General features: G+C 44.3%; 1 long non-coding RNA gene across 1 annotated transcript; it reads left to right on the forward strand.

Annotated features, from left to right (window-relative positions):
• The first annotated feature begins 1,543 nt into the window (after window positions 1-1,543).
• On the forward strand, window positions 1,544-13,082 carry LOC146350320 (uncharacterized). The gene is made up of 5 exons (XR_014788834.1): window positions 1,544-1,643; window positions 2,364-2,558; window positions 4,679-4,756; window positions 5,588-5,725; window positions 12,861-13,082. It is a non-coding gene; the product is annotated as an uncharacterized LOC146350320 (long non-coding RNA).
• The last annotated feature ends 452 nt before the right edge of the window (window positions 13,083-13,534 follow it).

Below are 13,534 nucleotides of genomic sequence, written 5' to 3' on the forward strand. Positions count from 1 at the left end.
TTGAGTTTTGAAACCTTATTCTGAAGAAGCAACTAGGCCCGCTCCTTAAGTTAGGCCACCTGTTAACAGGCAGTATCCTATACTGCACCTCTTTGAGTTCTGTTATGCCTGTGGGACTCACCACTAGCTCAACAGGAACTACTAGGACTTCCAAAAGCAAACCTAGAAATTAGCAGAAAGACCCATTTCCAGATTGGGACAGGTCAGCAAAGCTCCCTTCTGTGAGCTCCACTCACCTGCCCCATTCTGGAAATGCACATTTCTGCTCTTTCTGGATGCCTCAGAAACCACTAGCTTCTCATTGCACTAGCAGTAAGTCCCACTAGTGCACAGGCAGCAAAGGATAATGCCCAAGTTTTGGTTCCTTCTTTAGTATTGAAGAGTAGTGTTCTTTGTTCAAGATGGTTTGCAAAAATAACTTTATTAGAACATACTGTCTGTGTGGTATATAAAACTAAACCACTGTTAATATTCTGACACAGGCTATATATCATTTTTCTTACCATTTCACCATGTATTATTTTTATTTATTTATTTATTTATTATTTATTATTAAATTTATTAATCGCCCATCTGGCTGGTCACCCAGCCACTCTGGGCGATGTACAACATACAATAAAACAGTTTAAAACAAAAAATTCTACCATAAAAACATTTTCTAAAATACCCTAACCCACCCCAAATGCCTGCCTGAACAACCACGTTTTTAATGCATGACGGAAGCTCATTAAAGAGGGGGCATGACAGAGTTCCCTAGGGAGGGAGTTCCACAGAGTGGGGGCCACCACAGAAAAGGCCCTCTCCCTCGTCCCCACCAGTCTAGCTGTCCTGGCTGATGGGACAGAGTAGGAGTGCACGAAAGCCACTTACCTGGTCTCGCAGCTTTTCGCGGTGGGGGGGAGGCGCTTCGCTGCTCTCCCCCCGAAGTTCAGGCCGGGGAGGGAGGCTTCCTGCCTCGCCTGGCCGAAATTCAGGCCAGGGAGGAGGCGCCTCGCCTCACCCGGCCGCGAAATCAAAAGTTTTTTTTTAAAAAAACCACCCCCGTGATAGGCTACGTGACGATTAACGTAGCCTATCACGGCTAGATTTGCAAAGTCAGCCGTGATAGGCTACGTAAATCGTCACGTAGCCTATCACGGGTGACTTTAAAAAAAAAAAGCGCGTATGCAAATGGCGGCCCCCATAGGGAGCCGCCATTCGCGTTCCTTATTTGGTCGCTGTAGTCTACGTAAATCTTTACGTAGAGTACGGCGAAAATAAGGGCAACGCTATTTGCGTTGCCCTTATTTTCGCCATAGTCTACGTAAAGATTTACGTAGACTACAGCGACCAAATAAGGAACTCGAATGGCGGCTCCCTATGGGGGCCGCCATTTGCGTATGCGCTTTTTTTTTTTTAAAGTCACCCGTGATAGGCTACGTGATGATTTACGTAGCCTATCACGGCTGACTTTGCAAATCTAGCCGTGATAGGCTATGTTAATCGTCACGTAGCCTATCACGGGGGCGTTTTTTTTTTTTTTTTACTTTTATTGGAATGGCAGCAGCGGCAGCTGGTTGAAAGATCGGCTGCCGCCCCCGCCCCTGACGAAGACCCGACGAACCGCCGCCGGGACCCGCCGCCGGGAGGGACATTCAGGAAAGGTAAGTCCCGTCCCGGGGGTGGTACGGGGGATGGGGGGGTGCGGAGAATTTCTCCCCATAACTTCTTCAGGGGGCCGAACACATTGGCGCTTGACCCCCCGAAGTTTCGAGGAGAAATTCTCCGCCATCCCTAGGACAGAGAGAAGGCCATCCGAGGCTGATCTTGTTAAGCGGCCTGTCTGGTGCTGCTGGAGGCGCTCCTTAAGATAGGCTGGGCTGGAACCATATAGGGTTTTAAAGGTCAAAACCAACACCTTGAATTTGGCCCGGAAAACAACTGGTAACCAGTGCAACTCCTTCAGCACTGGAGTGATGTGATCTCGCCGTCGGCTGCCTTTAATCAGGCGAGCCGCCGCCTTCTGTACCAGCTGCAGTTTCCGAACCATCTTTAAGGGTAACCCCACGTAGAGCGCATTACAATAGTCTAAACGAGAGGAGACCAGGGCATGTACTACCGATGGGAGCAGATGGTCGGGAAGGAAGGGGCGCAGCCGCCGTATCAGATGGAGTTGATACAGCGCTGTCCGGCTCACAGCTGACACCTGAGCCTCCATGGACAGCTGGGAGTCCAAAATGACCCCCAGGCTGCTGACCTGGTCTTTCAAGGGTAACCGTACCCCATTCAACACCAGGTCAACATCCCCTAGCCTCCTCTTGTGTCCCACCAAAAGTACCTCGGTCTTGTCAGGGTTTAACTTCAGCTTATTCCTCCCTATCCAGCCACTCACCATCTCCAGACATTTGGACAGGGATTCTACGGCCAACCTTGGTGAAGATTTGAATGAGAGGTAGAGCTGTGTGTCATCCATATATTGATGACACTGCACCCCAAACCTCCTGATGATAGCCCCCAGCGGCTTCACATAGATGTTAAATAGCATCGGGGAGAGGATGGAACCCTGTGGCACCCCACAAGTAAGTGGCCATGGGTCTGAAACCTCCTCTCCCAGTGCTACCCTCTGGTACCTGCCAGACAGGAAGGACCGGAACCACCGCAATATGGTGTATTGGATCTCTTCTGGTGGCAACCCTACCTTTATTATGTGTATATGGCTTATTCAGCTACCATAGCAGGATTAGATGCAGATAGCGTCAGAGAGGCAAATTTGAAATTTCTCTAAAAATAATACATCTATACACAGCCCAGAAAATTCTCTGAAACTTTCTGCCAATGCATTTCATTTTTTAACATACCAAGTCACAAAAGATTCACATGGAAGACAGTCTATTTTAATTCTTTGGGGAAAAAGCACAGAGGAATCCAATAGAATGGCAAAGATTAATTAACAAAGCCGTATGGAAGTCACATGTTTAATACATAATTATCTTTCTCTGTGCTCATGGCTGGCAATGAAACTAATGCAGAACTGTCAGTGGCAGTGAATACTGAATCTAAGCATGGATCTTATAAGATTTAAGTGACAGGCCTGGCTGAATAATTTCCATGTATCTGCTAAGAAATGGCTTGCTGAAGAATTTGGAGTACCGAGGCATGTATTATTGAAATTGCTGTGTAAAACACTTTGTTTTTTTGCTCCGTAAATCTTGTGTTACTTTTCCACTATGAATAATGCAAGGATGGTTTAGGTAGGAGAATTTCCTTTTTTTTACTGGATTCAAATTAGCAGCTATCCTGCATCCTTGAGCATAGTTATAAAAATGACATACCTATATATCAGCTAATTGGTCACTGAAATTTTACTGCTGTTGCTCAGACATCCAGATTGCATTTTGCAACCTATAAAAACAACCTGAAAAGCCTAAGGTAGAAATTAATATTGTGCTTGTTGTGATCTGGGGCACATTCTGGTTATGCTTGGGCTTGCCTTATTGCATTGCTCAAACCCAAGCTTCCCAATCTGATTTTGATTTGAAGAGGCATGAAGTCGAATTTAAATATTTGTTGAAATGTGTGTGTGTGTGTATAAAATTCAGAAAGTGACAATATTTTCAGACAACTGAAATGAATCTGATCATCTCACAAAGGGACCAAATTCATCCTGTTTCCCGTTCGTAATTACACGGCAAGGTGATTATCAGGAGATTGATAGGCCAGACCTGCCATCAGGGGTGCTCACATCTTACATTCAATGTGCCTTTGAAATGTGTACACTGATATTAAAGCTTCTTGATTAACAAACCATAGAAATAAGGTTTTTTTTAAAAAAAAAATGGCTCCCAAGGCAGCTTACAAAGAAAAGAAATATGACAGTGCCTGCCTGCATTCTAGAAGACATGACACAAAAGGAAATGGGGGTGGGAGGGAAGAGGAGAAAAGCTAATTCAGGCACTAGATTCTTAAGCTAGATCTACACTCCTGCTTTATAGTGGCATTGAAGTGCATTGATAACTGCTGGGGCACATTACACATCCTATATACCACCATCGTAGTGTTATGTCCTGCTTTTTATTCCACATTATCCAATATCATAGAATAGTATCATAGTATAGTAGGGTTGGAAGGGGCCCATAAGACCATCAACTCCAACCCCAGTATATCGCAACAAATGTCATTATGTGGTATAAATGTGCAAGAGGGATATTGTGTTACCATGATGGGATCATAATGATATGATACAAGGTGTAGAACTGGCCTAGAGGTCTTCAGACATGTCTTAGGTAGAGTAGTCCAATTCTAACATTTCAAATCTGTGGCCTATTTCCCAGATCAGTTGTAAGGTGAACAAAGTAAAGATTATAAGTGCTGTATAAATGATTAATGGTAATAATTGCTTGCATGCTTGCGCTCTTCCAGTACACGCTTGAGAGATTCTTAGATTGCAAAGATTCTTAGATTGCACTAGATTCTTAGATGCAAAGTTCATCAGGTCACAGTGGAAGGGCTGCTGGTGCCTCTGCCGGCCTCAGCAGCGACCCTCAGAAGCAGGAGGTAGAGGGCTCACAGCTGGGCTGGATCTAGGCATGATGGAGGGGTGCCTGACTACAAGTGGAAGGGCTGCTGGTCATGCTAGGGGCAGGCCATGCCAGGTAAGGGGAACAAGAAAGAGATGTGTAATATGTATCCCCTGTTCCAGGCCTGTCCAGAGCCAAAGGATAGCTGGGGGAAGCATGACTCCACCTTCTGGCCTTCAATGCTGCTCTGCAATTATCTGGTAGGTTACGCAGAAAACTTCTGTCATCCATGACATGATCCGAGATGAGGGTGCAGACCTAGCATGTATTACAGAGACCTGGCTGGCTGAGGCCACTGCTCCAACTGTTGCAGCCATGTGCCCAGCTGGATTTTCATATGCACAGCAGCTGAGGGCTGGGGATCAGGGAGGGGGAGTGGCTGTTATCTACTGGGAGTCCTTGGTCTTCACCAGACCCCCTCTCCGGGAGACCAAGGTTGATGAGTGCATGTATTGGAGGTTGGGCCCAAAGGGCAGTCTGGGGATTCTGCTCATGTACCATTCACCCCGCTGCATGACTGACTCCCTGGCTGAGGTGCTTGAGGTGGTCTCTGATGTGTGTGTACAGTCCTCTAACTTATTGGTGTTGGGGGACTTCAAAGTACATTCAGAGGCTGTCCTCAGGGGGGCACCTCGGAACTTCATGGAGACCATGGCTTCCTGGGAGCTGTGCCCTATTCCAACTGAGCCCACCCATGTAGCCAGTCATGCGCTAGACTTTGTGTTTGTTTCTGGAGAAGCGGGAAGTGATCTGGAAGTCGGGGGTATATCCACCACCCCCTTGTCATGGTCAGATCACTATCTGGTGACGTTAGACTTCTTGGTTCCACAACCCCTCCGCAGGGGTGGAGGACCCATTAAAATGGTCCACCCCAGGCGTCTTATGGATCCGAATGGATTCCTGAACATGCTTGAGGATTCTCTGGAGCATGCAAACGGCCACTTGGTCAAGACCCTGGTGGGCGGCAGAAATGCTGCAATCACTGGGGCATTAGATTGGATGGCTCTGAAATACCCTTTCCCCCTGAACAGGGTTCAAACTGCACCATGGTTCAATCCGTGGTTACGAGCCCTGAAACAGGAGGTGAGACAGCTAGAGCGCCGGTGGCGGAAGTCTCGCTCCAACGAACTGCCGCCGGGACCCGCCACCGGGAGGGACATTCGGGAAAGGTAAGTCCCGTCCCGGGGGGGGCACGGGGGGGGAGAATTTCTCCCCGAAACTTCTTCGGGGGGCCGAACACGTTGGCGCTCGGCCCCCCGAAGTTTCAGGGAGAAATTCTCCGCCAACCCTAATGACCAGACATGGGCTAGAGCTGTATCTTCAGCCTATCACGTGGCGGTGAAGGCAGCAAAAAAGGAATACTATGCCGCCTCTATCGCATCCACAGAGTGCTGTCCCAGGAGGCTGTTCCAAGTGGTCCGGAGCCTGGTCAGTCCAGTTGCTCCAGAACTGCTGGAGCATTCTAAGGCCTCCTGTGAGGCCTTGGAAAGGCACTTTGCAGATAAAATTGATCAGATCAGGAGTGTTATTCTGTACGTCATGGATACAGTTAGCAAGCAAGAGGTGGTCTGTAGCAAACACTTGCTGAACCCTGACACGACCGACGTACTTTTGGTGGGAGACAAGTATGGGCACATAGACTTATATGCAAAAAGCGCTGTGAAACGTCCATAGACTCTAGTTCATAGAGCTATTTTGTGTATAACTCTAAGGGCAAGTGCTGCCGATCACCTTTTTTTTTAAAAAAAATGTGGCGATGGGCACAGAGACGAACAGTCCTAGGTAGGGGTGCACGAAAGTCACTTACCTGGTCTCGCAGCTTTTCACGGTGGAGGGGAGGCGCTTCGCTGCTCCCCCCGCGAAGTTCAGGCCGGGGAGGAGGTGCCTCGCCTTGCCCGGCCACGAAATTAAAAGTAAAAAATAACCGCCCCCATGATAGGCTACGTGACGATTAACGTAGCCTATCATGGCTAGATCTGCAAAGTCAGCCGTGATAGGCTACGTAAATCGTCACGTAGCCTATCACAGGTGACTTTAAAAAAAAAAAAGCGCGTACGCAAATGGTGGCCCCCATAGGGAGCCGCCATTCGCGTTCCTTATTTTGTCTCTGTAGTCTACGTAAATCTTTACGTAGACTACGGCGAAAATAAGGGCAACGCAAATAGCGTTGCCCTTATTTTCGCCGTAGTCTACGTAATCTTTACGTAGACTACAGCGACCAAATAAGGAACGCGAATGGCGGCTCCCTATGGGGGCTGCCGTTATCTGTACGCGCTTTTTTTTAAAAAAAAAAGTCACCCGTGATAGGCTACGTGACGATTTACGTAGCCTATCATGGCTGACTTTGCAAATCTAGCTGTGATAGGCTACGTTAATTGTCACGTAGCCTATCACGGGGGCGTTTTTTTTCTTTTTCTTTTATTGCAATGGCGGCGGCGGCAGCCGGTCGAAAGACCGGCTGCCGCTCCCGCCCCGGACGAAGACCCGACGAACCGCTGGCCGGACCCGCCACCAGGAGGGACATTCGCCAAAGGTAAGTCCTGTCCTGGGGGGGATGCGGGGGGTGGGGGGGTGCAGAGAATTTCTCCCCGAAACTTGTTTGGGGGGCCGAACACGTTGGCGCTCGGCCCCCTGAAGTTTCGGGGAGAAATTCTCCGCCATCCCTAGTCCTGGGTAAGTTGTGGGCTGCTCATTGAGCATGGAGGGGGCGCTTGACTGCAGCCCAGAGTGCCAGCAATCGAGGGGAATGCTTGTGGGTGCCCGGAGAACCCAAGCTGGGATGTGTTCTCACATCCCTAATTGAAATCAATAGATCAGGTATTCCAAGAGAGTTGTGGATGGAAATTAGCGGATAAGAATCAGCGTTTGCAACTAGTAAACCTCTCTGGGGTGGCAAGCCTCAGTTAATTTATGACTAATTGTATCACTGGGGATCAGTGTGTCGTAGCGGTAGAATGTTGGTTTTAGAACAGGGAGTTGCTCATTCAAATATGTTTTGAGTGACAACGATCATTGGGTGGCCTTGAGCAACTCACTCTCAGTGTATCCTACCTATCTGAGATTGTGCTGTGAAGATACACTGGATAAGAACACATTTTGTTTATTGAACTGGAACTGTACCTTCTGGCATAACATCTCCTTTTCTTTTATACCCACACAGCAGTAATGTTTTGATTTTTTTGCTATGAAACTATGATTTTTTGCACATTCAAAGCATTTCACACAAACATCATCTCAGTAATTCTTGCAACAAACCTATAAAATGGGCTAATGTTATTATCCCCCAGATAAGATTACAGATTTGGACAGGGAAGCCTCTGAAACAATAATGGCTTTCCTAAGGTCTTCAAGTGAACTCATGACTTGGATAGTTGAACCAAGGATTCAGCTCAGAGCTCCCACACTGAAGTCTCAGCATTACACCAGTGCTCAGTTACTTTGTGAAAGAAATGAACTGAATCCAAATGGGGATGGTAGAACATAAAACATTGAAAAAAATGATATTATAACTATAATGTATTTGCTACGGCTCACATAAACAACTCAAGGCAGGGACATAAACAAGCATGGGTTCATCACTAAATGTTTCTATTAAGCAACAGCAATACTGTGTAAAACTAGCACTTAAACAGAGCAGCAGAATCACTTAGTCAGATTCAAATATATAATCACAGTAACCTTGAGAATCGGCCTTGAATTCCTTAAACTAATCTTTGCAGGAAAGAACAGTGTGAATGGTTGAATTAATCAAACTTTGGTCTAAATGTTTGCTTTCTTCATCTATGTGCTGAATGTGAGTGGAACAAAAATGGCCCATGAAAGGAATTGTATCTACCCAGCTGGAGGTTCTGTTCAATACTTCAATAGCATCAAAATGCTCTATAGACAGAATGAGGACGTAGTGCTCTGTGTCTTTTTAACTGTTTGGGTTTGTGGTGCATTAAGATCTGTCACTTTGTGGATTGTGATTTCTGAAGTGTTTGACCTAAATGAGCTGATGTTTAAAGAAACAAAGAATTATGCTTGAAGAAACCCACTTATTTATTAAAAAGTGGGTGTCTCACAAGATACACAGAAGAAATCCTCTGAATGATTTCTCTAACTAAAAGCACCCAATAGAAGATTCTCCATAGCAAGTGCATTTCAAATTATACAATGTATGAAATCTTATATGCACAACCACAAATACTGACTGTGTGTTGGAAATCCACAGCTAATATGCAAACCAGATATTTGTTAACTAAAACAAGTATTTAATCAACATTCTATACTGTGAATGTGCAAATGTTGGTTTAGCATATGCTTTGGAAGCAGTTGTGTTTCGTTCCCAAATAGTTTCAAATTTCCCTGTCTCTATGCATTGTTACTCCATCCAAATACAGCATGCCAGATGAAAATAGTGGAAGATGTATCTAAGCTATAGATGTAACAGGAATTATGTATTTAGAAAAGATAATTTTGGTGCCTTGTAACACATAGCCAGCTGTATGTAAGCTACTTCCATGCAACTAGAGTTAGGGATGAGGGAATCTGTCATTTTCATTTCTGTTCAGTTTCCCAACCTTAAGTTTGGTTCAGCCCTATTCCGCATCAATGTATGAATTTTATTTTAAAAGTCCACAGAAACATTTGTATGCATTAACTTGCACATTACTAATACACACATTTTGTGCACACATTTGCCAATTGTGCACTTATTTGCAAGCCATTTTCCCTTTTATAATATCTTTCTGTGCATTATTTTCAGTATTGTGTGCACTTTTGTGCACACTTTTCAGTAGCTTATAATTTTTTTGTGCACTTTTCTCAGATGTGCCCACATTTGAGCATTGGTTTGTTTTTTGTTTTTTGTTTATTAGTTTGGGTTTTTTGGTTTGTTTGTTTTTTAGTAGATAACTGTAGTGCTAAATTTGGGAAAGTGCAAGTTCTGATGTGCAGCTCTTTCCAGTTTGCTCGTTGGTTCAGCAGATGTGAATTTGATAAATCTGCATAAAACTTTGTCCAAAGCAAATGTTTTATATGACTTCACATAACTGGAAATGCAAGACTTTCAATAGAATAAGCTCACATGTTCAACTGTGAGTGATCAAATGTTAAGAAATCAACTGAGAAAACAAGTCATCCACTTAGCATGTGTGAACAGGCCTGATGTGCCTCAGACAACTCCAAGCCCATCTCTATGGGCAGAGAAAAGTAAATATTTCAAGGATAAAAGATGTGAGATGTACCCTACTGTTCATTAGACAGTATTGTTGTTGTTGTTGTTGTTGTTCAGTCGTTCAGTCGTGTCCGACTCTTCGTGACCCCATGGACCATAGCACGCCAGGCCTTCCTGTCCTGCGCTCTCTCCCGGAGCGTGCTCAAGTTCATATTCATTGCATCAGTGATGCTATCTAGCCATCTCATCCTCTGCCATCCCCTTCTCCTTTTGCCTTCAGTCTTTCCCAGCATCAGGGTCTTTTCCAGGGAGTTTTCTCTTCGCATTAGGTGGTCAAAATATTGGAGCTTCAGCTTCAGTATCTGTCCTTCCAATGAGCAGTCAGGGTTGATTTCCTTTAGGATGGACTGATTTGACCTCCTTGCAGTCCAGGGGACTCGTTAAGAGTCTTCTCCAGCACCACAGTTCGAAAGCATCAATTCTTTGGCGCTCAGCCTTCCTTATAGTCCAGCTCTCACAGCCATACATTACTACTGGGAAAACCATTGCTTTGATTAGACGGACCTTTGTCGGCAAGGTGATGTCTCTTCTTCTTACTATGCTGTCTAGGTTTGCCATAGCTTTCCTCCCAAGGAGCAAGCGTCTTTTAATTTCATGGCTACAGTCACCGTCTGCGGTGATCTTGGAGCCCAAGAAAGTAAAATCTGTCACTGCTTCCATTTCTTCCCCTTCCATACGCCAGGAAGTGATGGGGCCAGATGCCATGATCTTAGTTTTTTTAATGTTGAGTTTCAAACCAGCTTTTGCACTTTCCTCTTTCACCCTCAACAAGAGGCTCTTTAGATCCTCTTCGCTTTCTGCCATTAGGGTGGTATCGTCTGCATATCGGAGGTTGTTGATAATTCTCCCAGCAATCTTGCTAAAGTGCCTGTTTGTAGATACCCTGCTGACTGCCTGATATATATCTGCTAGGAGGCTGCTACATGAAGTAATTAAAGGTGCAATCCTATCGGGATAGTCAGTTGCCTCCGAACTCGGAGGTGGCTGACTATCCAATGCAGGGTGGGCTAGCACAGAGGGGATCCTCTCCTCCATACTCCAGCCACCCTGCATTTGTGGCTAGACAGCCGATTTTGGCTGTCTAGCTGGGGACGTTGGAGTGTGAACGGGGGAGGTCAGACGGAACATAGGAAGTGTCATAGCAGTGCATAGGAAGCATCATAATGATGCTTCTGTGCTCTCCTCCCCTCCCCGCCCTGGGAACACCCCCTTTTCACCCTGTCCACACTCCATTTCCAAGTGCGGAGACCGGCGAGAACTGTGCTGCCTACGAGGTAGCAAGGGAGGGGGTGGGGAATGCGCTTTCAGGTAACCAAGCTTGGACCCCTGGCTCCAAGCTCGGTTCCAGAAAACCAAAAAATCCTATAGCTGTCTAGACAATGTCTAGCAGCCATAGGATTGCTCCTTAAAAATATTTACATTAACAAGGAAAATATTGCTTTATGTTCTATTTTCTATACATTCAATGTAGTCAAAAAGTCCACTTTCCATTTCTCCTTGAAATAGGGTTGAATGTTACTCGAAAGGATGCACATGCAAGCCAACACAAATTGGTAATTTATGAAGCTACTACTTTTTTCTATCTGGCAAGAGAACAGCAATTCCTATTTAGGGATCGACAAAGCTGTTAATTTTGGTTTCCCTTTGTTTCTCATTTTGCCATTCATCTTGAACCCTGAGAATTTCTCAAGTCTTAAGTTTGGTTCATGCCAATTCTTTTAGATTTTTTCCCCTAAATTCTTTTTAAAAATCCGATATTTTCTAAGGATTTTTAAAAAAATTGCATGAAAATTCATAAGCATTTTTGTGCACATTTCTCAGAATGCATACATTTTTGCCTATTATCACATTTTTGCCAGCATTTTTCCTAATATGATGCATGTATGAACATTATTTTTCCCCAATATATGCATTTTTGTATACATTTTTTGATTGGGGAGTTCCACTGGAAAATTTGGAGAAGTGTGAATTACAAAGGATAACTGAGTTTCAGTTCACATAGTGGCTCAAAAGTACAACATTAAGTAAATTTGCATTAATATGTGAACTGAATGGATGTCTCCCCCATCCCTATTGCTGTTAATAAATCATTTATATAGAACGTGAACTAGGCAAGGTGCAGGACTTCTAAGTCCTAGGAACTTCAGTTAGAGAGTTACACATATGCTTGACTCTCCTTCATTGCTTCAGTTTTGCTGGATTGTGCCCATAGCATTGTTATTGTGCAATGACCTGTACTATCTTTAGCTTGGGAATTCAGCCACATTTGTTTGGGCCTGCCCTCTCAACAGCATTGCAGTTTCAGGCTGTAGCAATCCCAAGCTGTCTTCTAAAGTCACACACACACATACACACACTCCACTTCATCCACCCAAATGGGTTCCAGAGCAGTGAAAAGAGATAAAATAACATATCAACAATAAAATAAAGTAAAACATCAGTCTAAAAAATGAGAAGGATAAAAATGACTCATCAACTAGGTAAAACCATGCCACAATGTCAAAAAAACTGATTAAAAACCAATAAACCACTTCCCCAATGTACCAGGAGCTGATATTTGTTGGAGATACACTATGGTCTGCTAGTTTGCATTAGAATTCTTTCATGTTCAGACAGAACTCTGTTAAAATTGTAGAACTATTGTAACAATAGTAGTCTGTATTCTCATGACAATCTGTGTCTGACTGCAGAGTGTTTGTTTTGTTCCAACCAATATAGTCTCAAACTGATTGACAGCGTGCAAACTACAACTGGTAGACCTGGAGACATGGTTACAATAATGCATGTGTGGGGATAATGTCATGACACCTAGCTTCCAGGTATGTCAATTCAATGTGCATTCGTAGGACCAGTTGGTGCAGTTTTGGCAAATGTGTGTGTCAGTGGTAATTCATGAGTATAAAAAAACAAATGTCCTAAATTGCCAGGGCTATAGTCGGATGGCACATTATGCAGCCACCTTGCTAAAGCCAAGCAGATTTCAGTCTGGGTGGGAGACAGCCTGGGAACGTTGAATTTCTATGGGAAAATTGAGTATTCATTCTCTCTCTCTCTCTCTCTCGCTACTGTTCTTTCTGTTTTTGCAGACAGTGAAATGATACTAAGAACCACCCAGAAAGTCCGTGACAGAGACCTCTTTGCCTCCCGCTATACAGAATGTATGCAAAATTTCTAGGCTGGCTTTCTAAAGTGAGCTGCTGATGATGATTTCATGTGCTGTTTCACAGAACACCCTGAGAATACACAGAAGTCCTTCGGGCGTAGATGTTCACAGCCTACATTAAATTAAATTAAATGGATTAAGTTCTTGCATGTCCGGGAATGTTTGTTGGTCACCTGGGTTCTGTGAGAACAAAGGAGATATTTGGGAAGCCTCCATGGATTGCACTGCAGTTCATTTGATTCTGCCGACAAAGATGGCTCGGGGCTCAAATGTCAAAAATTTGGGAAACTAACAGGCAAGGAAAACAGGAACACTCTTCAGAAACTTATTTTGCTCTTCAGAATTGCTGTATGACCACTGTCTGTCTGTCTATCAGATTCATATACTGCCAACTGACAGATCATAAAATTATAAAAAAACCAAATCAACAATACAATAACAACCAAAACAATAAATACAAAACAAACAATATCAAAATATTAGAACATGAACAATATTTTTTAAAATACCAAAGAGCCAGTAGTGAAGTTAATAATCGATTCAATAGATTTCATATTAAATGTCTGTTGGAATAGGAAGGTTTTAACCTGGCATCTA

This window comes from Heloderma suspectum, chromosome 3 (genome assembly GCF_057233095.1).
Source record: "Heloderma suspectum isolate Gila_16-S chromosome 3, 16-S_ref, whole genome shotgun sequence".
Taxonomy (NCBI): Eukaryota; Metazoa; Chordata; class Lepidosauria; order Squamata; family Helodermatidae; genus Heloderma; species Heloderma suspectum.